Source organism: Salvelinus namaycush, chromosome 3, assembly GCF_016432855.1.
Source record: "Salvelinus namaycush isolate Seneca chromosome 3, SaNama_1.0, whole genome shotgun sequence".
In the NCBI taxonomy this organism is placed as follows: Eukaryota; Metazoa; Chordata; class Actinopteri; order Salmoniformes; family Salmonidae; genus Salvelinus; species Salvelinus namaycush.
The window spans coordinates 97,906,846-97,930,331 of NC_052309.1; the positions used below are offsets into that span (position 1 = coordinate 97,906,846).

The following is a 23,486-nucleotide window of genomic DNA, read 5'->3' on the forward strand; positions in this document are numbered from 1 at the left end:
TACATATATCTATAGAAACAGGCAGAGTTAGAGACAGAGTTAGAGACACACCTAGCCTATAGGGAACTAGCTCTAACTGGCCTCCACACCACTTCCCCATCCTGGTCCAGACACCAGTCAACAAGTTATGCAGGACCCTCTCCTCTAGTAGTTTCCACTGCAACAGGTACAGAATAATACTGATCAACATGTCACTATTCTAACTTCCAATACCTGGCTCTACCCTGCGCTTACAGTTCTTGACTGGCATATGAAGGTGGTTGGTCATAGATAGATCTGGTGACCAGAATGTTTGTGCTTCAGCCAACTCTTCTGTCATGTGTGTTGTCATGGCATACAGTAGAAGAAAGGATGACTGAGGAGTTGGCTGAAGCACAAACAGACCTGGTTACCAGGCTATCTACAGTACCAGTCCAGTTTGGATACACCTACTCATTCAAGGGTTTTTATTTTTACTATATTCTACATTGTAGAATAATAGTGAAGACATCAAAACTATGAAATATCACATACGGAATCATGTAGTAACCAAAAAAGTGTTTAACAAATCAAAATATATTTGATTCTTCAAAGTAGACACCCTTTGCCTTGATGACAGCTTTGCGCACTCTGGGCACTCTCAACCAGGAACCAATTCTTCACCTGGAATGCTTTTCCAACAGTCTTGAAGGAGTTCCCACATATGCTGAGCACTTGTTGGCTGCTTTTCCTTCACTCTGCGGTCCAACCCATTCCAAACCATCTCAATTGGGTTGAGGTCGGGTGATTGTGGAGGCCAGGTCATCTGATGCAGCACTCCGTCACTCTCCTGGGTCAAATAGCCCTTACACAGCCTGGAGGTGTGTTTTGGGTTGTTGTCCTGTTGAAAACCAAATGATAGTCCCACAAAGCGCAAACCAGATGGGATAGCTACTCTGTGTCTCACAAAGACACGGCGGTTGGAACCAAAAATCTCAAATTTGGACTCCGACCAAAGGACAGATTTCCACTGGTCTAATGTCTATTGCTCGTGTTTCTTGGCCCAAGTAAGTATCTTCTTCCTATTGTTGTCCTTAAGTAGTGGTTTCTTTGCAGCAATTCAACCATGAAGGCCTGATTCACTCAGTCTCCTCTGAACAGTTAACAATGAGATGTGTCTGTTACTTGAACTCTGTGAAGCATTTATTTGGGCTGCAATCTGAGGCTGGTAACTCTTATGAATTTATCCTCTGTAGCAGAGGTAACTCTGTGTCTTCCTTTCCTCTGGCGGTCCTCATGAGAGCCAGTTTCATCATAGCGCTTGATGGTTTTTGCGACTGCACTTGAAGAAACTTTCAAAGTTCTTGACATTTTCCGGATAGACTGACCTTCATGTCAAAGTAATGATGGACTGTCGTTTCTCTTTGCTTATTTGAGCTGTTCATGCCATAATATGGACTTGTTATTTTACCAAATAGGGCCTTCTTCTGTATACCACCCCTACCTTGTCACAACACAAATGATTGGCTCAAACGCATTAAGGAAAGAAATTCCACAAATGAACTTAACAAGGCACACCTGTTAATTGAAATGCATTCCAGGTGACTACCTCATGAAGCTGTTTGAGAGAATACCAAGTGTGCAAAGCTGTCATCAAGGCAAAGGGTGGCTACTTTGAAGAATCTCAAATATAAAATATTTGTTTAACACTTTTTTGGTTACTACATGATTGTGTTCTTTGTTATTTCATAGTTTTGATGTCTTCACTATTATTCTACAATGCAGAAAATAGTAAAATAAAGAAAATCCCTTGAATGAGTAGGTGTGTCCAAACTTTTGACTGGTACTGTATGTCCAGCAAACCTCATATGCCAGTCACGTACTGTAAACAGAGTTACTTACAAAAGGCTCTGACTGATGTAAAAGACTAATTGGGTGAGGTGAAGTGCAATGGCTCATCGCCATGGTTACAGAGACAAGACGATGCACTGTCCATCCCAAACAGAGTCACTGCTCAGCCCTTTCACTTAACATCAGGGGACACTGCAGAACCCCTTTGGAGAAGATAGGGCATAACTATCTGACCATGGTACAGAACTGCTATGATGAGTGTTACAACAAGCTCTGCAAGGTGAGGAGTGAAGGATCATGGTTAACAAGGTGACAGTGTCTCGACCCTCTCTTCGTTAAATAAGAGTCACAGCTTGTCTCTTTTTCCTTCCCTCTTCAGGGGACACTGCAGCACCCCTTTGGGAGGATGGGCCATACATGTACCTGTCTGTTCCCTCTACAGGGAGCCAGAGAGCTGGGTACATCTTGGCTGTGTTTGGGCCTGTTTAACAAGAAGTAAATAGAAACACACACTAATCTCCCATTCCTGGTTGTTAAGAAACGTCTAGTTTCGAGGGTTTAGAGGGTGACACTCTATAGGAACGATGCAGGGATTAGGGCTGGGACGATACCAGTATCACGATTCAAAGGATTGTAACAACCCTAGCTTTGTACGTTGACAGCTCATGAACCCGATGACACTAGGTACACTACCAACCAACAGCACATACAAGAGGGCCAGACAACCTTTCTGTCTGACTACACTGCTAAGACGTTGTGCAACTTTGTGAAGTAAATGTAGCCTTTGTTTAACCACGATCAAATCCCTTGAGGTTAAAACCCCTCTTCAAGGAGACCTGGAAAAAACTCGACAGCAGGGGTATTCAACTCTTACCCTATGACATCCGGGGCCTGCTGGTTTTCTGTTCTACCTGATAATTAAATGCACATACCTGGTGTCCCAGGTCTAAATCAGTCCATGGTTAGAGGGGAACAATTAAAAAAAGCAGTGGAACTGGCTTCGAGGTCCAGAGTTGAGTTTGAGGGCTCTACAGTATGTCAGCCAATATGTCTTGCCAAAGTGCATAACATGGAACTGATTGGATATAGTATTTGTTAGTCAGGGATGCCTTGGCCTGCTGTGCAGCACCGAAACATAGGTGTCTGAGTGCTTTTTGGAAAATAAACCCTATAAATCTGAAATGACCCTTGACCCTTTCAACAGTTAGAACGTCTGGTTGGCCATTTAACCTAAACAGCTGGGAGACATTAGCAGCACATTATCACACGGGGACAGGGAGAGAAGGACCAGTTAACCAGACAAGCAAAGCAGAGGAATGGATGAGGGTTGTGTGTGTCTCATCTTTAAAAACATTTCATCCATTGAGTATGGTTCCAGTCGGTTTCCCAGAATGTGGACAACATTGACATCATCACTGTGTTTGCTAGCTGACAACAAACCACCTTCAGGATAAAACAAAACCTAAGAACCCACAAACTGTCAGTCAAGCAGATTGTAGATATGAGTCCAGGTGAAGATGAACCTGTTTCTGGATCTTTCATGGATTATCTCTACCTCTCTAATTATAAAATGGTTATGAACAGTCTATGTAGTGTTATAAAGCATTATGCATGGCACATGAAGCTTTATGTGATTGTAATGCATTATAAACAGGGTATTTGTAGGGAGAGTTATCAATGTTGTCAGTTGAATAGTAACAGTCAGCAGCAATCAGTGGGACCATAAGGTTCACTATGTGGGCAATATGTTGTCATGGATGGATCCCTCTAATGATTATTTCCTGGAATTGAGTGGATTACATTACATAGGCTACATCCCTCTTTTGAATGGGGTGTGCAGTCTTTCGGATGGCAGTCTTTCGAATGTGCAGTCTTTCGGATGGCAGTCTTTCCCGAGTGGCCTCAGTGCTAGAGGCGTCACTACAGACACCCTGGTTCGAATCCAGGCTGTATCACAACCGGCCGTGATTGGGAATCCCATAGGGCGGCGCACAATTGGACCAGCGTCGTCTGGGTATGGCTGGGGTAGGCCATCATTGTAAATAATAATTTGTTCTTAACTGACTTGCCTAGTTAAATAAAGGTTCAATTTAAAATAAAATATAAATGTATTAAAAATGTTAAACAGATGGCCTGACTCACTGTGGTTATTAAAGATTCCATGGCACTGCAAAGAGAAGAGGACATGTAATTAAAATGACTTTATTTAGGTGACACTCACCCTAAGAGTAGGGGTGTTAACCCTGATGTCATGGCTAAATTCCCAAACTGGCCCTCATCATTTTATCATGGAAAGGGAAAGGGGTTACCTAGTCAGTTGTACAACTATGCATTCAACTGAAATGTGTCTTCTCCATTTATGGGCATCTAATCATCCCCAGATTCCAATTCCAGTGGGCTCTCCTATCCCTTGAAACCCTTCAACCAGGTTGTTGCTGTGAAAGGGTGTGGCAACCTAAAATTCAGTTGAGATTTTCTTCACTTCAAGATGAAATTGGCATGAAACATGCATTTCGTAAGAATCCACAGAAAAATACTTTTAGAATTCCCACAAAAAAATAAAAATACTCTTCCAGATTTACTGGAATTGTTGTGATCCTGTTTTCAATTATGGCCCATAAAGAATGTTTTTTTTCTGTCATTGCAGAGTGTGCAGTTGCTTTGCTCTGTAAATAAAGACAGAAGTCCCAATACCAGAGAGAGGAGAGGAATAGACAGGAGAAGAGCGGAGAGGGGACTGAATACATGTGATTTACTCTCACCATGCATAGCTTGGGGCATTCCCACTTACCAGCCAGCTAACTACAAACAGGCCCTAAAATATTCCCAAAAAGTTTGTTATGTTTTTCTCAAACCTCCCCGCAGGCCAGATCCATATGTTTGACACCTGTCCTACACTGTCTATAATCTAGCCCTGCATCTACTACACATTGTGTCTTCAGGAGGGAGACATTTTTTAAAACAGGGAAGAACTACATTACCTAAACCTGTCCAATTAGTGCAAACACTAATTATTTCAGTTTTCCAACCCAATGTGATATGTTCACCATCGGTCGGATGATGTTAATCAAAAGGTTAGGGCTGCGGTTAGTTGAAATGTTGTTGACAGTCAGATGTTCAGTTGATGTTCAACTACAAACCATCTATTTGGTACTATGCAAATGAAGTGCTGCCTTACATGTTTCGTGTATATGTTTATGACATCATTCATCCCCTAACTGATATGACATGGGGGGGGTGTCATACAAGTATACACAGCTGGCCTGCTGAGAACCGTGTCAAACATGTCAATGGGGCTCATTCATAAGCACTACAACACTTCCAACCTCACTGTGCTGGTCACAAACCTTTTAATGAGTGTACTCTAGAAACATCTGTTGCTTTTTCTCCACGTTCCGAGACTCATGAGAGAGAGAACAAGAGAAAGAAAGAGGGATCCATAAAGAGGGCAGAAGACAGTTCGCCTGTCGTCTATAGCTTTATGGTAATAGCCAGAGTGAGTGGCCATCTCTCCAGTCTACACGTTTACAATGACATTTTGTCCATAAGCTCTTTTCTAAAGCAAATTGAATACGCTACTCCAAACTATTATTAATCAAGAAATCAGAAAACAGACTTCCTCTAACAGTGGAAAGTCCAACTAGTTGTGACCGAGTCCTGGTTTCATTCTTCCTATGAATTTCTCAGGTCAAGAACCAGGGAGGAAAGAGGGGAAGAGATGACAATGCATGTGAAGAACAAAAGAAAGCCTGGCATCATCAACACTGCAGATGAGCCATCAGATCCTGGGACACAGAAGCCATTGTCAGGTACAATGTCACCGTCATATGACAGAGGCTGACACAGCAGTACGGAGGCCAGCCAGTAAGACCAGGCATTAAGACCAGGCATTACTCTGCATTATGGTACAAATACCCCCTAGCCAGACCCAAAGAGAAGCCCCAAAATGAACCGGGGAAGTGTTGTGCTTATATGCGGGTGTGTTTGTGTAGCCAAGCCCGTTTCCCAGGGTCCTCTCCATTTCTGGTCTCCTGAGAATGTGGCCTACGACCCCACAGGGCTGTGAAAGCAGATGTTGTCACCTGATGCTGGGGATATGTACTGCTGTGTGTGTGTGTGTGTGTGTGTGTGTGTGTGTGTGTGTGTGTGTGTGTGTGTGTGTGTGTGTGTGTGTGTGTGTGTGTGTGTGTGTGTGTGTGTGTGTGTGTGTGTGTGTGTGTGTGTGTGTAGAGTTGTTTACCAAACACATCTGTATGCCCAATACATGACACAACCTCAGACACTCATTTAAAAATGGATGGACAATAAAGACATAAAACGACGAAGAGAGCATGTTCTAACACTCCAACATATTTCTAAGGTGTAATCGTCTTCAGATTGTAACAATGTGCATCGACCTTATAAAACCTCCATCCAAACATTGAACTTTACAAACGGCACCCCATACCTACCATAGACTTCCAGTGATGGGGTCAGAGTGTTTCAGAGTGATGTTAGACAGACAGAGGGGTGAGGGGTTCATTCAGTCATGCTGCAGTGCTGTTATCTGTCTCATTATCTGACCCGTCACTGTTTCTGACAGAAAACAGACAACGCAAGGACCCCTAACTGCCTACACAATACAGGGACATTATCTACCTGTGTACATAAACAAACATCGACACAGAGAGACACAAAGGTACACACAGACACGCATGAATGTGCACGCGCACGTACTTAGTTTCAGGTCAGATATGTAGCATAGTCTGCTGAAAGTATGCACAGGACCATTTCCTCATGATGTTGAGCAGGATCTTTACACCAACTGTAGATTCCTCCTGCGACACCACCTCTTAGCCTGTTCCTAGATCAGTCTGTGCTGTATAGCTAACTACTATGGCCAATGTCATACCAATCATGTTTGACTATAGGAGTTAGCAAGACAGCTTCAAATGGAAGTGAAAGAGTCCACTTCAAAATGAAAATCTTTATATTTTCAGTTAAGACGTGTCTTTAGCCCGAACCTGCACAATTGTAACCTGCCTGTTTACCATTCTGTTTCCACCTAGTTACCATTCTGTTTCTGCCTTTTCTGCCTAGTTACCATTCTGTTTCCACCTAGTTACCATTCTGTTTCTGCCTCAGTCATCATTAGCCTAATGTTAACTGTAACAAGGTCCATCTAATGATATTATCTATGAGCCTTCTTCAGAGAAGCTAAGAGAACGAGCCATTAGCCAGCAGCATTAGCAGTAGCCTATTACAGGTCATGCTACTACCGGTTGTTTGTTTTGCTGAGGTCATAGTGTATCGGTGTGGAATGGTTCTCTGACAGCTAGTGTTGGGGCGCAGGGTTCCAGAATCTGACCTTTGACTGACCTCTCTGCCCCGAGTCACTGGTACGACTACAGAGAGAAACAACCTCGGGGAGAGAATTAGGGAGAGGACTGCTTTCAAAGGAGTTGCGCTAAACCACCTTAGCAACCCATATCATGTAGCTTGGTGTATTATGACACGTTACCTCTGGACTGGACTTTCATTTCCATGACTGATCAACACGTGTTTTCTCATGGCTTTCTTGTCCCTCTGCAGCAGACATATGGTGAGCAATATGTTTGGAACACGGAATCACAATACACATAATTGAATCACAATACCTATAGAATGGAGAGAAATCGGAATACATATTGTATCGGCACATAGGTTTCATGATAATATCGTATGGTGAGGTCCCTGGCAATTCCCAGCCATAGTATGTTTTATGGAGGTGATGTCATTCTGTCATTTACATGACGTCAACGGTGAATAAATAAGGCTTCAGACAGATGTCATCTAGATGTGTTACATGGATCTCATAACAGTCTGGTCACAGTAAAGTGATACTGGGAAGATGTCAATACCAGTCAAAGTGACATTGGTACTATAGGTCTACAGACGTACTCACTCTGTCAATGTGAGGACCTCTACATATCCACTGTGCTGTCGATCATTCCTTTAATACCGTGGGCCCAAGTCAACACACACACACGTTCATCATTCCATCAGCACAGTGATCAACAGTAGACCCCAATCTATCCGTCACTGCAGACAGAAAGAGATGACCAACCCCTCAACTCTCCCTAAACCTGCTAGTCTGCACCCCTCCTTAATCCGCATCAAGTCCCTTCTACCCCTCCCTATACACACATATATCCCAGAAGTACTAGAGCTGGGCGATAAAGACAAAAATCCATATCACGCTACATTTAATGAATTATCCCGATAACGCTAAATTCATAGCAATGTGCATCAGTTACTTTTTTATATTAGCCTTAAAACTACTACTATTTTTAAAATGTTGTAGATATCAATTGTCCGGATAGAAATCGCCCATATTTGTAGACTTAATTCATTTCAAAACGTCACATTACTCTAGTAAAGGCTACTTATAGCAGTAAAATGCCCTGGATAAATGATCGGTTGGGTCAGTATCAGTAATGTTAGATGTATCGTCCTTGCTCTATGAACAACACACCAGTCTGCACCCCTTCCCTTCTTCCTTCCTAGACCCACTGTCCTTCACTGGAACTAAAACCACAGACCTCATTATCTCATACATACCATTTCAGAACTAAAACCGCTGACCTCATACATACCATTTCAGGAGACAAGGACATACATTACATGGCTACATGCCATACTCCACCAGTCATAATGGTATGCAAATGCATGACCAAGGGGAAGTGAAGAAATAATATGTAAGCAAAGTAGATACTAACCCACTTAACAGATGCAGGTAGTTTGTCTACAGACAGAACCATACCTCTGGGAATCTAACACACACACACACACACACACACACACACACACACACACACACACACACACACACACACACACACACACACACACACACACACACACACACACACACACACACACACACACACACACACACACACACACACGAGAATGCAGAGGTAATGACGACCTTTCCGGCATCACATCAGCAGCTGTTGAAGAGCCACGGTGTCTGTTCTTGCCTGGCAATGCACCAAAGCCCTTAACTGTCCAGAAAACAGAGCTCCTTTGAACTAGTGTGTCTGTAAATCAGATCCGACTGACTCAAAGGTGAAGAGCGGTTCCGTTATTCTGCTTATTTTTAACTGCCTGATATCAGTGAACTATGCCTATGTAAAATAGCTGGGGTCAAACCTGTTTAAACAAAACATAGGTTGAGGGAAGCCATTGTCAGAGCAGTGCCATAGTTCTGCTTTTACTGTGACAGCCAATAAGAACAGCAATATGCAATCAAAGAAGAGAGAGGGATGAAAGAGATAGATTACTCTATTTTTCGGTCTATCTCCACTTTCCAGACACATCACTCCATCAGTTTAACTACAGGGACTACTTTTCACTTCGAACGGGCGGCCGGAGACTACTTCACAGCAGGGTCTCACATCCTATACTAAAAGTATCTGCCTCTTTCCACATGTTTCCACGTGTGGAAATCCCTCCATGTACAGTAGTGCTCTGCCTCTCTCCATGTTCTGTACCTGGTCTGTATGCAATACAGCAATGTCATGGATCAATGTCCCTTCCAGCACTACACAGCCCCATGTGTGGATCATGTCGTTAGAGGAAAGTTAGAGAAAAGACGGAACGAGGGGAAAGAAGAGCTGAAATTAACCAGAGCCCAGCAGAAACAGAGAAATTTAATGAAACATGGCAGCAGCAGAGAAGCAGTGCTGTGGTTATGCAAACAGCCCCCTCACCTCCCAGGATTGATTACAAGGCTTGGCCCTGGAGCTGCAGACACCATGTTAGAGACACACACAATTCTTATCCCCGAACCCCCCCCCTCCGTCCCTCCGTCCCTCCACTCTGAGCTCACCCGCTCACCCGCTCCGCCCCCCAAACCCCCAAGAGCTCAGTACAACAGAGAAAAACTAGGATGAACCAGCAACAATGCCAGGTTCCGGGAGTACAGTACAACAGAGAGAAACTTCACAGAAAGCCCATTCCCCTCTACAGTCATACCTCAGTACATCTGAGTGTATTTCTATCAAGACAAACAAATACACACTAACATAAACACAGAAACATGCACACTCACACAGTAGTGGTGCTCCTGGGCAGCAGAGTAAAGAGAGAGCTAGTACTGTACCACAGACAAACAGGAAACTAGAAGACACGGAGGGAGAAAAAGAAAAGCAGAGAAATAGAGAGAGGGGAGAACAAGGAAACCACACACAGTACACACTGCGAGGGAGGCAGAACCGCAAACTCACCGTGTGTGTTGTCCCGTGCTGAAGAGCAGCCCCCTAGTGAGAGCCAGTCCAGTCACCGAGGAACCCCACGGCCCCTCCCACCTCACCATGTGACACTGGACCACAGGCATGCCACACCCCCCTCTCACTCACACCACCCTCCCCTCAACATGAAACATCTTCAACAGAGAGGATAAACGCTTCTCATGCTTCCCATCTGAAACAGTTGGGAATAGTTTGTGCATACAGTATCAGTCAAAAAATATACCTATTCATTCCAGGGTTTTTATTTATTTGTTTCTAATTGTAGAATAATAGTGAAGACATCAAAACTATGAAATAACACATATGGAATCATGTAGTAACCAAAAAAGTGTTTAACAAATTAAAATATATTTTATATTTGAGATTCTTCAAAATAACCACCCTTAGCCTTGATGACAGCTTTGCACACACTTGGCATTCTCTCAAACAGCTTCATGAGGTAGTCACCTGGAATCCATTTCAATTAACAGGTGTGCCTTGTTAAAAGTTCATTTGTGGAATTTCTTTCCTTCTTAATGTGTTTGAGCCAATCAGTTGTGTTGCAAAAAGGTTGGGTTGGTATACAGAAGATAACCCCATATTATGGCATGAACAGCTCAAATAAGCAAAGAGAAACGACAGCCCATCTTTACTTTAAGACATGAAGGTCAGTCAATGTGGAACATTTCAAGAACTTCAAAAGTTTCTTCAAGTGCTATGATGAAACTGGCTCTTATGAGGACCAAATAAATGCTTCACAGTTCAAGTAACAGACACATCTCAACATCAACTGTTCAGATGAGACTGCGTGAATCAGGCCTTCATGGTCGAATTGAAACCATTACTAAAGGACACCAATAAGAAGAAAACTTGCTTGGGCCAAGAAACACAAGCAATGGACATTAGACCAGTGGAAACCTGTCCTAATCTGTCTAATGATTCCAAAATTGAGATGTTTGGTTCCCCCCGCCAAGTCTCTGTGAGATGCAGAGTAGGTGAACGGATGATCCCCGCATGTGTGGTTCCCACCGTGAAGCATGGAGGAGGTGGTGTGGGGGTGCTTTGATGGTGACACTATCAGGGAAATATTTTGAATTCAAGGTACACTTAACCAGCATGGCTACGGCCTCCCGAGTGGCGCAGTGGTCTAAGGCACTGGATCGCAGTGCTAGCTGTACCACTAGAGATTCTGGGTTCGAGTCCAGGCTCTGTCGCAGCCAGCTGCGACCGGGAGGCCCATGGGGCGGCGCACAATTGGCCCACCGTCGTCCGGGTTAGGGAGGGTTTGGCTGGCAGGGATATCCTTGTCTCATCGCGCACTAGCAACTCCTGTGGCGGGCCGGGCGCAGTGCACACTGACACGGTCGCCAGGTGTACGGTGTTTCCTCCAACACATTGGTGCGGCTGGCTTCCGGGTTGGATGGGCATTGTGTCAAGAAGCAGTGCGGCTTGGCTTGGTTGGGTTGTGTTTCGGAGGACACATGGCTCTCGACCTTCGCCTCTCCCGAGTCCGTACGAGACAACACTGTAACTACTACCAATTGGATACCACGAAACTGGGGAGAAAAAAGGGGTGAAAAAAAAAAAAAAAAAAAACAGCATTCTGCAGCAATACGCCATCCCATCTGGTTTGCGCTTAGTGGGACTATCATTTGTTTTCAATAGGACAATGAGCAAACACACCACTAAGAGCTATTTGACCTAGAAGGAGAGTGATGGAGTGCTGCATCAGATAACCTGGCCTCCACAACCACCCGACCTCAACCCAATTGAGATGGTTTGGAATGAGTTAGACCGCAGAGTGAAGGAAAAGTGCTCAGCATATGTGGGAACTCCTTCAAGACTGTTGGAAAAGCATTCCAGGTGAAGCTGGTTGAGAGAATGCCAAGAGTGTACAAAACTGTTGTCAAGGCAAAGGGTGGCTACTTTGAAGAATCTCAAATATATGTTTAACACTTTTTTGGTTACAACATGATTCCATATGGGCTATTTCATAGTTTTGATGTCTTCACTATTATTCTACAATGTAGAAAATAGTAAAAATAAAGAAAAACCCTTGAATGAGTAGGTGTGTCCAAACTTTTGACTGGTACTGTATATTATGTATGTATATATATTATATTATGACATTTTGTGACGTTTTTGTTGATTTTGGTCTTTGGCAAGGGTTTTTTCTGCTGTTCGTGCACACAATATTATCTCGAGGCAAGCTGAAGGTCGTGAGCTGAAATCTATGCACATTCGTCGGTTATTGGTCAACAGTAGGGATTCTTCAATTAAGTGTTTATTGTCATTCAACGCTAGACGACTTGTTTTCATGTTTAAAAAAATTACTTCAGAAATACTGCACCAAACATCTTAGTTAGATGTACAAATACACAACAAAAATCTAAATCTGAGTTATCTTAGATTAATTCTGACCATTTGGAGGAAGTGTGTACTGGCTACGGCATCTCAAGATGGACAAACAGTACTATTGCCACTTTTATCTTGTTTGTTTTTCAAGCAAAGTTCGTTTAAGGGAGTATGAGAGCACACTCATTCTTAAGGCTTGCACATGCTTCGGTTCGGCTGGCGCCTAGCCATTTCTGTGTGTGTGTGTGTGTGTGTGTGTGTGTGTGTGTGTGTGTGTGCGCGTAGACACACCGTCCCTGCTCCTCTACCCCTCATCCTTCCCTTCCCCCTAGCCTCTGGCCACAGGTTTGAGAGAAGCCAGCCCGTCCATCTCCCTGGTTCTCCTGTCTGTCCCTGATTTACAACCCTCCAAAGACCTGCTCAAGCCCTTTGTTCCTGGAATTCACAGGATCCCAATCATTCCACAACACATACCAGAGGACTAGCAGGCCCAAATAAACATGATGACATGTGTTTACTTGCTATTGTGGGAGCTACATCCAACAATGGATGAGGAGGATTGAGAAGTAGGTTAAATATTTAGTACTGTAACTGTGTAGCAGGTTTACGTGTTGCAACACTGTGTCCATACCGAGAAAGGGATAACATCTTGTAATTCTTTTTGACCACAATTTTACCACCATAGCCCCATCTCTCAGCTTTATGGCATTGACAAACCACTCAGTGGGGCTGCTGTTCGGCTAAAACAAACATTCAGGAGTGTCTCTTTAATCCTTGATCATTAAAGATTAAAGGAGAGTTGCTCCCTTTAAATCCCAGTTCTACAGTGGTTCTAGTTTCTACAGTGGTTCTAGGTTCTACAGTGGTTCTAGGTTCAACTGTGGTTCTAGGTTCTACTGCAGTGGTATACATACTGCTCCAGGGAGAGGTATGTCTCAGTTGGTTCTACTGTGGTTCTAGTTTCTACGGTGGTTCTAGTTTCTACAGTGGTTCTAGTTTCTACAGTGGTTCTAGTTTCTACAGTGGTTCTAGTTTCTACAGTGGTTCTAGGTTCTACTGCAGTGGTGTACATACTGCTCCAGGGAGAGGTATGTCTCAGTAGGTTCTACGGTGGTTCTAGTCTACTGCAGTGGTGTACATACTGCTCCAGGGAGAGGTATGTCTCAGTAGGTTCTACGGTGGTTCTAGTCTACTGCAGTGGTGTACATACTGCTCCAGGGAGAGGTATGTCTCAGTAGGTTCTACGGTGGTTCTAGTCTACTGCAGTGGTGTACATACTGCTCCAGGGAGAGGTATGTCTCAGTAGGTTCTACGGTGGTTCTAGGTTCTACTGCAGTGGTGTACATACTGCTCCAGGGAGAGGTATGTCTCAGTAGGTTCTTTGATACAACTGGTTGTCTGTGATTAAAGAGCGAAGGAAACAGCTGTGTTTCTGGCCACACAGGAAGTGAAATTATATACCTACCAGGGGCTAAAGCACCACATGTCTAACACACACACCTGCAATCCATCACCTGAGTTTTTTTGGGCTGAAAGGGATCACGTTTTCACATTTAACCAAATACCTCATTCGTTTTTACAGCAACTACTGTTTCTGGATGGATGGCTTTATTTGGTTTCATTCATCACAAACCTTGCTGGTCGAGTGAAATGACTGAGTCTGTACTTTGTGAAAAGTCTTAGGGTAATTTATGTAAGAAGCTGAATGTTTTCTCTGAACAGGAGGAGAAAGTGAGCAACTGGAAAAAGTAACCTTGGACAGATGACCAAAATCTCCCCCAAAAATGCCATGGTTGTAGATTCATGACATGTCCCAGTATATGTGCAAGCCTCACACACTAGCCCTGAAGAACCCACATCCACCTAACTATTAGACTGCGTGCCAAATGGCACCCAATTCCCATAAGGCTCTGGTCAAAAGTAGTGCACTACATAGGGAATAAGGTGCCATTAGGGAGGCAGATTTACACAGTGCCTTACTCTAGCCTAATACTCCCTCAGCACACACCCTCAGCCAGCTCCCCACTTCCTGCTCGGGGTCAGAGGGGCGATCACGTATCAACATAAAAAAATAAATCCTGGGTGTATTTAGTCCGTTTTACAATGTTTATAAGAAGCCCTGAATTCTCTAACTACAGGCGCCCTATTTCAAAGCCCTGTATTGTGTGTGTGTGTGTATGTATAAATCAGTAAGAGAAACTAAACTATGTTTAAAGAGGGGACCGCTAAGTAGATAAACCATCAGAGAGTTCTGTGGTTTTCGGGGGAGCACAAGTTTGACTTCATCACAGCGTCGCTGTCTTTTCTGAGAGTTTTAGAGACACCCATTCGCTGAAGCTTTCCCAGCTGTGTTGCTAAGCGCTGTGCCAGATTGATCCGGTCAGTACCAGGGTAGTGTAGACTGAGCATGTGCAGATTGAAGATTCCTCTGTAACCAGAGCCCCCTGGGTCCCTCCAACACAACAGTAACTCTCATCACTATCCATTAGACAGGACAAGTCAAAGAGAGGGAGAGAGAGCACTATACAACTTTTACAGGAAAACAAACGCGCTTAGCGAGAGAGAGCGAGAGCGAGAGCGAGAGCGTGTACTAGAGCGAGAGAGAGAGAGAGAGAGAGAGAGAGAGTGTACTGGAGCAAGAGGGAGCGAGAGAGAGAGTACTGGAGCAAGAGGGAGAGAGAGAGAGAATACTGGAGCAAGAGGGAGAGAGTAGGAGAGAGAGAGAGTAGGAGAGAGAGAGAGAGAGTAGGAGAAAGAGAGAGAGTACTGGAGCAAGAGGGAGAGAGAGTACTGGAGCAAGAGGGAGAGAGAGTACTGGAGCAAGAGGGAGAGAGAGTACTGGAGCAAGAGGGAGAGAGAGTACTGGAGCAAGAGGGAGAGAGAGTACTGGAGCAAGAGGGAGAGAGAGTACAGGAGCAAGAGGGAGAGAGAGTACAGGAGCAAGAGGGAGAGAGAGTACTGGAGCAAGAGGGAGAGAGAGTACAGGAGCAAGAGGGAGAGAGAGTACTGGAGCAAGAGGGAGAGAGAGTAAGCACACAAGCACACACACACACACACACACACACACACACACACACACACACACACACACACACACACAGAGAGTACTTACAAAACTCAGTGTGTCCTTGTCTTGTTTGCCAGTGGAGCTGCTCAGTGTTGTCCTGCTGTAAAGTTCTGAGAAGACTGAATCTTAAAGACAAAATGTTGTACTGTACAACCCTCCCCCCACTTCTCGAAGTCTAGCTTTCCACTCAAAACTTGGCCCCTCTTTCCAGGCTTGTCTCTTTTTCATTCCTCTGTTCTCTCCATCTCTCCCCTCTCTGTCATCTCTTCATAGCCGAGCATCTAGCACGGGTCCCTGGGGCCCAGAGGACTGTGGAAGGATTGGCTCTATTCTGTACATTACTACACCCTCAACATTGATAACACACTGTATTTCTGCAGTGGGAACAAGGCTAACGCACTGCTCATCCACCCCCCACCACCATTCCTCCTCCGACCTCCCCAGAGACTCACGTCCCTAATTCATCCCAGCCAAGCCTACTGAAGTCAGAGTCACTAAATATCAAACCAGCTATATCCTAACCAAACCTGGTCCAAGATCTGTTTGTGCAGTCTCGTCTACTTCAAAGGCCATAGTTGGCAAGACAGCACAAACTGATCTGGGACCAGCTAGCTGTATTCTAACTGAAAGCAGAGATGCCAGCAGAGAGGCCCAACTGAAGGACATAGTAGAGGGACATCATCTTATTGTATGATCAGACATTGAACGACACGTGTTTTTCTCATTAGCAAAAACTGCATCCCAAAATAAGTCCAACAGTCTCTCCTAAACATCTTTGACTCCAAACTGACTGTGAACACACAGAGTGATGCCAGAGCTAAAGCCAACCATAATTTGTTTGATCGGCACAACTTGGCTCGTTCCTTTAGTATCGACTCCATTTGAGTGGCTGCCCTGCGGAGAACATGGGCTTTCCAAGATAAAAGATCTTCGTTTGACGGAGACGCAGTGCCAGAAACTCAATAGCAGGGGCCCTGTGGGCTGATGTTACTGGGCTAGATGGAGCCAAGATGGAGACGGGTCTTGGCAGGGACAGTGGAGAGCTGCTTGGCTGACCTCCCCGTGCGTGTGTTGCAGCGGGGCTTTCAGACCATAGAAACACAATGTATAGATTGAAGAAACATGGCCTTTTCAGTGTTTCAAATCACATTTGGTTTGTTCAACTATGGTTCCAATCAGAAATGTTCAGCCAAATATCAGATTACATGCATCTTATTACCGGTGACTGAATTTCAAGCAAATATACACATAGCTGAAATACACAGAGAGCAGATAGAGGAACAGTGCCACATCATAGGAGTAGGAAACCAGTTCCAGACCATTTCTCCAGTCTGTGTAGGTGGGATGTACACACTGCGAGAAGAGGAGTGTGAGAAAGAGCACAAAGTGAATAGCCTGATTGAGGTGTGTGTGTGTTTGTGGAGAGAGATTGAGAGGAGAAAAGGACCGACGTGAATAGCCAGCTTGTGTCCCACAGGTTTCCAGACTGAAGGCTGAGTATTCAGTGGGCCGCCTCAGGAGGACGGAGAGAGAAGGAGAGAAAGGAGAAGACTGAGAGACCAAACAGGACCACTATTGTTCCCATACAGTATACGGGGAAACCCAAAATAAGGGCATGTGAAGGCTGGCTCACGCACATTTTAGTGGGAAAAGCAGTTATGTTGAGTCCTGTCTGCATTGTAGTCATTCTACACCTTCACTACATTCTTTAACACTAATAATCCCTTTCGAAGAGATAAGTCAAGTTCCAATGTAGTTGGGCACGTAAGTGTCTGAGTATAAGTGCTGATCTAGCATCAGTTTTGAGTTTTAGATGATAATGAATAAGGTTGGAGAGTTTCTAGAAACCTCTAGGCCTACGTTAGAAAGTAGAACGTTTAGTGTACAGTGGGAACAGAATCAGCTAATGCCCTCTATTGTCGTCAATGTGAAAGACGTGGGAATTTAATTAACCACCAGAAATACAAAGCTTCCTGGGGTTCATTTTTAACTAAAACACTTATTTTACCTCAGCAGTATATCCCTCTGGGCCCTCCTGTCAGAAAATACAAGAAAAGACAGGAAATCGTGTGTGTGTGTGTGTGTGTGTGTGTGTGTGTGTGTGTGTGTGTGTGTGTGTGTGTGTGTGTGTGTGTGTGTGTGTGTGTGTGTGTGTGTGTGTGTGTGGTGTGTGGTGTGTGTGTGTGTGTGTGTGTATATATAGGGGTGTCATATGGGCGCAGAGCTCTGGGAAAGGAGGAAGTACTTCCTCAAACATGCTGATATAAACCCAGCAGAGCACTACAGTGAACCATCCCATAGAGCTGAGTTACGTAGAGCAGACCATTGAACTAGAATGACATTAACTTGAATGGGAAGGTCTGTTCTAGTTTCTCCAGACCTTACCTCACTGACTTTCCCTCTGCATAAAAACACTACTGCCTGGCTCGGGCTTGCTGCTGGTCCCAAACCATCTCACCACACCTTTAGTCAAGTATGTATACATTACCAAAGTAGTGGAAGTAAAGAACAACAAACTCACAGATGCTGGGGACAAGAAACTAAAGAATAAACAAAATACTGGGCCTCCCAAGTGGCGCAGCGGTCTGAGGCACTGCATCGCAGTTCTATAGGCGTCACTACAGATCCGGGTTCGATCCCGGGCTGTGTTGCAGCTGGCCGTGACCGGGAGACCCATGAGGTGGCACACAATTTGCCCAGCGTCGTCTGGGTTAGGTGAGGGTTTGGCCAACTGGGACGTCCTTGTCCCATCACGCTCTAGCAACTCCTTGTGGCGCCGGGGCGCATGCACTCTGACTTCAGTCGCCAGCTGTACGGTGTTTCCTCCGACACATTGGTGCGGATGGCTCCCGGGTTAAGCGAGTAGTGTGTCAAGAAGCAGTGCGGCTTGGCAGGTCGTGTTTCGGAGGACGCATGGCTCTCGACTAGAGGTCGACCGATTAAACAGCATGGCCGATTAATTCGGGCGATTTCAAGTTTTCATAACAATCGGTAATCAGCATTTTTGGACACCGATTATGGCCGATTCCATTGCACTCCACGAGGAGACAGCGTGGCAGGCTGACCACCTGTTATGTGAATGCAGCAAGGAGCCAAGGTAAGTTGCTAGCTAGTATTAAACTTATCTTATAAAAAACAATCAATCTTAACATAATTACTAGTTAACTACACATGGTTGATGATATTACTAGTTTAACTAGCTTGTTCAGCATTGCATATAATCAATGCAGTGCCTGTTAATTTATCATCGAATCACAGCCTTTCTTAAAATCAATACACAAGTATATTTTTTTAAACCTGCATATTTAGTTAAGAAATTCATGTTAGCAGGCAATATTAACTATGGAAATTGTGTCACTTCTCTTGCGTTCAGTGCAAGCAGAGTCAGGGTATATGCAGCAATTTGGGCCGCCTGGCTCATTGCAAACTCTCTGAAGACCATTTCTTCCTAACAAAGACCGTCATTAATTTGCCTGAATTTTACATAATATTGAAGGTTGTGCAATGTAAGAGCAATATTTAGACTTATGGATGCCACCCGTTCTATAAAATACGGTACGGTTCCGTATTTCACTGAAAGAATAAACGTTTTGTTTTTGAAATTATAGTTTCCGCTTTTGACCATATTAATGACCAAAGGCTCATATTTCTGTGTGTTAATTATATTATAATTAAGTCTATGATTTGATGTTTGATTGGTGGTAGGCAGCAGCAGGCTCGTAAGCGATTATTCAAACAGCACTTTCCTGCGTTTGCCAGCAGCTCTTCGCAATGCTTGAAGCACAGCGCTGTTTATGACTTCAAGCCTATCAACTCCCGAGATTAGGCTGGCAATACTAAAGTGCCTATAAGAACATCCAATAGTCAAAGGTATATGAAACACAAATGGTATAGAGAGAAATAGTCCTATTCCTATAATAACTACAACCTAAGCTTCTTAACTGGGAATATTGAAGACTCATGATAAAAGTAACCACCAGCTTTCATATGTTCTCATGTTCTGAGCAAGGAACTTAAACGTTAGCTTTTTTACATGGCACATATTGCACTTTTACTTTCTTCTCCAACACTGCATTTTTGCATTATTTAAACCAAATTGAACATGTATCATTATTTATTTGAGACTAAATGTATTGTATTTTTGTATTATATTAAGTTAAAATAAAAGTGTTCATTCTGTATTGTTGTAATTGTCATTATTACAAATATATATTTTTTTTAAATTCAATTCAAAAAATAAAACCGATGAAATCGATATTGGCTTTTTTTGGTCCTCCAATAATCGGTATCGGCGTAGAAAAATCCTAATCGGTCGACCTCTACTGTACTCTCGACCTTCGCATCTCCCAAGTCCGTACAGAAGTTGCAGCAATGGGACAAGACTGTAACTACCAATTAGATATCACGAAATTGGGAAGAAAAAGAGTTAAAAAGTACCAAAAAAGTATTATTATTATTATTATTATATAATAAATTGTAATAGAAAGGAAATCCCCACACCTTGTCTGTTTGCTCCTGTTTTTCTATTAGCAACATAGATGAAGTATGTACTGTACTGTATATACATAGCCAACAGTCTAATAAAAAGCATGAGCTGGCACACACCCAGAGAAAATGATTTAGTGTAGAGGTGCTGATTAACAGAGAATAAACTGGAAGCTATAAAAACAGAGTCACACACTCCATATCTATTACCTCCCAGTCATTTATTGGGTAAAAAACCCCACCAACGTTTCAGCATCACTGTGCATTCTTCAGGCCATAGTGTATAACTGATCCACAATCTGACCAAACGTTTACTGACAAAGCAGATGGAGTGGACAGGGGATGTCCTTCACTGAGATATCTATACAGTGGGATGGCAATATTGTGAGCTATCCTATTGCTATGACAACATCAAGACAACAGGGCTACGCTGCGATACGATCAGGACGTCCCTTGTGACACAAAGCTGTTGACATAAATGTAACAGGACAGGACATACGCCTTTGTCAAGTCATGTATAAGAAGTGTAATGTAATCTCTTACAGACAGTGGAGAATACCTGCCTAGTTACCCAAGTCTGGGAGAGATAACCACCTGTGGAAAATACCTACCTAGTTACCTGAATCTGGAAGAGATAAAGACCTGTGTGGAACACCTACCCATTTACCTGAGTCTGGAAGAGAACCACCTGTGTAACAGCATCTCCTACTGGTTGTTGTTAGAGCGGCACCAATGGGATGCTGTTTTGTTGAGGTGTTAATGTCACAGGAGAAACCAACAGGTACTGTATGTGGGGTGTGTATCAACATTCTAAAGTGTTATTTTCTTCTGTACCAGTTATCTTTGTCTGTGGCGATGCTATCTGTAGAAGTGTTTTTTCTTTTTCTGGGACTGTTTAAGGTTTTATTTATTTGCACCAAAGAAAACAAGTGAAACACATAAACCGTACTAATAAAGAACACGGGTAAAAACGTTGTGCAGGTAAGGTTGGGAGCCCAACAGGGCTTATATGAAAACCAGACCACCAAAACACAATACAAGTAAAACATGAATTGATCAATCAGATAATCAAATATGTATTTTCTTAATTAGTATACTTTGTTTGTGTGTGAGTTAGGCTACATGGAGGGGATTCCTGGACTGTTTGTTTCATCAGGCTGACCCCTAGTCTACTACTGGGTAGTTTGGTTCATCAGGCTGACCCCTAGTCTACTACTGGGCTGTTTGGTTCATCAGACTGACCCCCTAGTCTACTACTGGGTAGTTTGGTTCATCAGGCTGACCCCTAGTCTACTACAGGGTAGTTTGGTTCATCAGGCTGACCCCTAGTCTACTACTGGGTAGTTTGGTTCATCAGGCTGACCCCTAGTCTACTACTGGGTAGTTTGGTTCATCAGGCTGACCCCTAGTCTACTACTGGGCTGTTTGGTTCATCAGACTGACCCCCTAGTCTACTACTGGGTAGTTTGGTTCATCAGGCTGACCCCTAGTCTACTACTGGGTAGTTTGGTTCATCAGGCTGACCCCTAGTCTACTACTGGGTAGTTTGGTTCATCAGGCTGACCCCTAGTCTACTACTGGGTAGTTTAGTTCATCAGGCTGACCCCTAGTCTACTACTGGGCTGTTTGGTTCATCAGACTGACCCCCTAGTCTACTACTGGGCTGTTTGGTTCAGACTGACCCCTAGTCTACGCTTGAAGTTATTGAGGGATGATAAATTGGCAATGTGAAGATTGGAAATCCAGAGTATGGTACCTCTGTATCTGAGAGCAAATTGACATGTGAGGTGAGGCAGTGGGGAGGGTAAAAGGTTACGGCAGTATCTTGTGTTGTATGCATGGATTTGGTATCAACCTGAGTCTCTATTCAGCCCCATTTATCACGATTACTCAACTGACAAACACAAAGCAAAAAATCTGTAAAATATTTTGTGTGGCCAGAGGAATAAAAGACAGCTTTTCATTCCTGTCTTCTCTCTCAAGCCGGAACGGCACACACACACACGTCATAAACAACACACACACTCCCCATCTGTAAATTATTCATCACTGAAGACATTTCCGTGCCTTGTGACATGCACAAGTCCAGCTCCTCAGCCATCCCTTCTCCTTGCCATCAATAGCTCTTTATGTGGGAGAAAGGGAAATAAACACCATCTTAGTAGGTTGTGACTGCAGCCTGAGAGAACGCTCCCCCAGTCAGCACCCTACTGCTCCCCCAGACAGCACCCTACTGCTCCCCCAGACAGCACCCTACTGCTCTCCCAGTCAGCACCCTACTGCTCCCCCAGTCAGCACCCTACTGCTCCCCCAGTCAGCACCCTACTGCTCCCCCAGTCAGCACCCTACTGCTCCCCCAGTCAGCACCCTACTGCTCCCCCAGTCAGCACCCTACTGCTCCCCCAGTCAGCACCCTACTGCTCCCCCAGTCAGCACCCTACTGCTCCCCCAGTCAGCACCCTACTGCTCCCCCAGACAGCACCCTACTGCTCCCCCAGTCAGCACCCTACTGCTCCCCCAGTCAGCACCCTACTGCTCCCCCAGTCAGCACCCTACTGCTCCCCCAGTCAGCACCCTACTGCTCCCCAGTCAGCACCCTACCGCTCCCCCAGTCAGCACCCTACCGCTCCCCCAGTCAGCACCCTACCGCTCCCCAGTCAGCACCCTACCGCTCCCCCAGTCAGCACCCTACCGCTCCCCCAGTCAGCACCCTACCGCTCCCCCAGTCAGCACCCTACCGCTCCCCCAGTCAGCACCCTACCGCTCCCCAGTCAGCACTCTACTGCTCCCCAGTCAGCACCCTACTGCTCCCCTCGGGGAGATACGGAGTCACCCAGAACTATCACTAATTCTGATCAGAAGTCACCCCATTAGCCTCAAGCTAATCGTCATCAAAATGACTTCACGGTGTTAGCATAGCCTGAAGCTAATTCCCATGATAAGCAACAATTGTTCTATTCTGTACTACTCACATTAGCCTGGAGGCTAACTTTGATCTACAGCTAAAGCTCTCCTAGCTTAAAGGGTCAATCTGCAGTTGCTACATATATTTTTTTACTTTATGATATGCACCCATTTATTCTTGAACTGTCATAACCTATCAGAACCCAAAATATAAGCTTGTGCTAGTCCACTGTATAGCCTCAAAACATGGTTAAAACTTTGATATCATGAATTATCAGTCATTGCATCCGTAGCTCTTTTGATGAATTTCAGAGTGGTTATATTTCTCCAGCCCCATCCCTCAGCTTTTTACTGAAGCATAGGCAGGGCAGTCACTTTGTTATTGTTTCAACTACGATTGCACCTTTAAGGTTCATTTTGAACATACAGGCTAGCTAATTAAAATTGTTTCTCCACAGCAGCATAATAGTGAGTCTGATCAATGTGTCATTACAACTCACAAGGTTCCTGAGGGCTTTTGGCCCCGATGGCCTGACCTTTGCCCTTGCAGGATGTCCATCATGTGACCAGAGAGGAATGTGAGTGGACCAAATAAATGAAAAGGACAGAAGTAC

General features: G+C 44.3%; 1 protein-coding gene across 5 annotated transcripts in view; it reads right to left on the reverse strand.

The window, feature by feature from the left end:
* Positions 1 to 23,486, reverse strand: part of LOC120043843 (septin-9-like) — a 149,772-nt gene that overhangs the window by 34,159 nt on the left and 92,127 nt on the right. Inside the window, exon 1 of one of the 5 annotated variants that reach the window (XM_038988443.1) lies at positions 10,059 to 10,128. The exons of 3 other annotated variants lie outside the window; for them this stretch is intronic. The gene's annotated coding sequence lies outside the window, so the exon portion shown is untranslated. Of the gene's footprint in view, positions 1 to 9,883; positions 9,912 to 10,058; positions 10,129 to 23,486 lie in introns of those variants that run through there. One more of the 5 variants, XM_038988444.1, reaches the window with a different exon arrangement.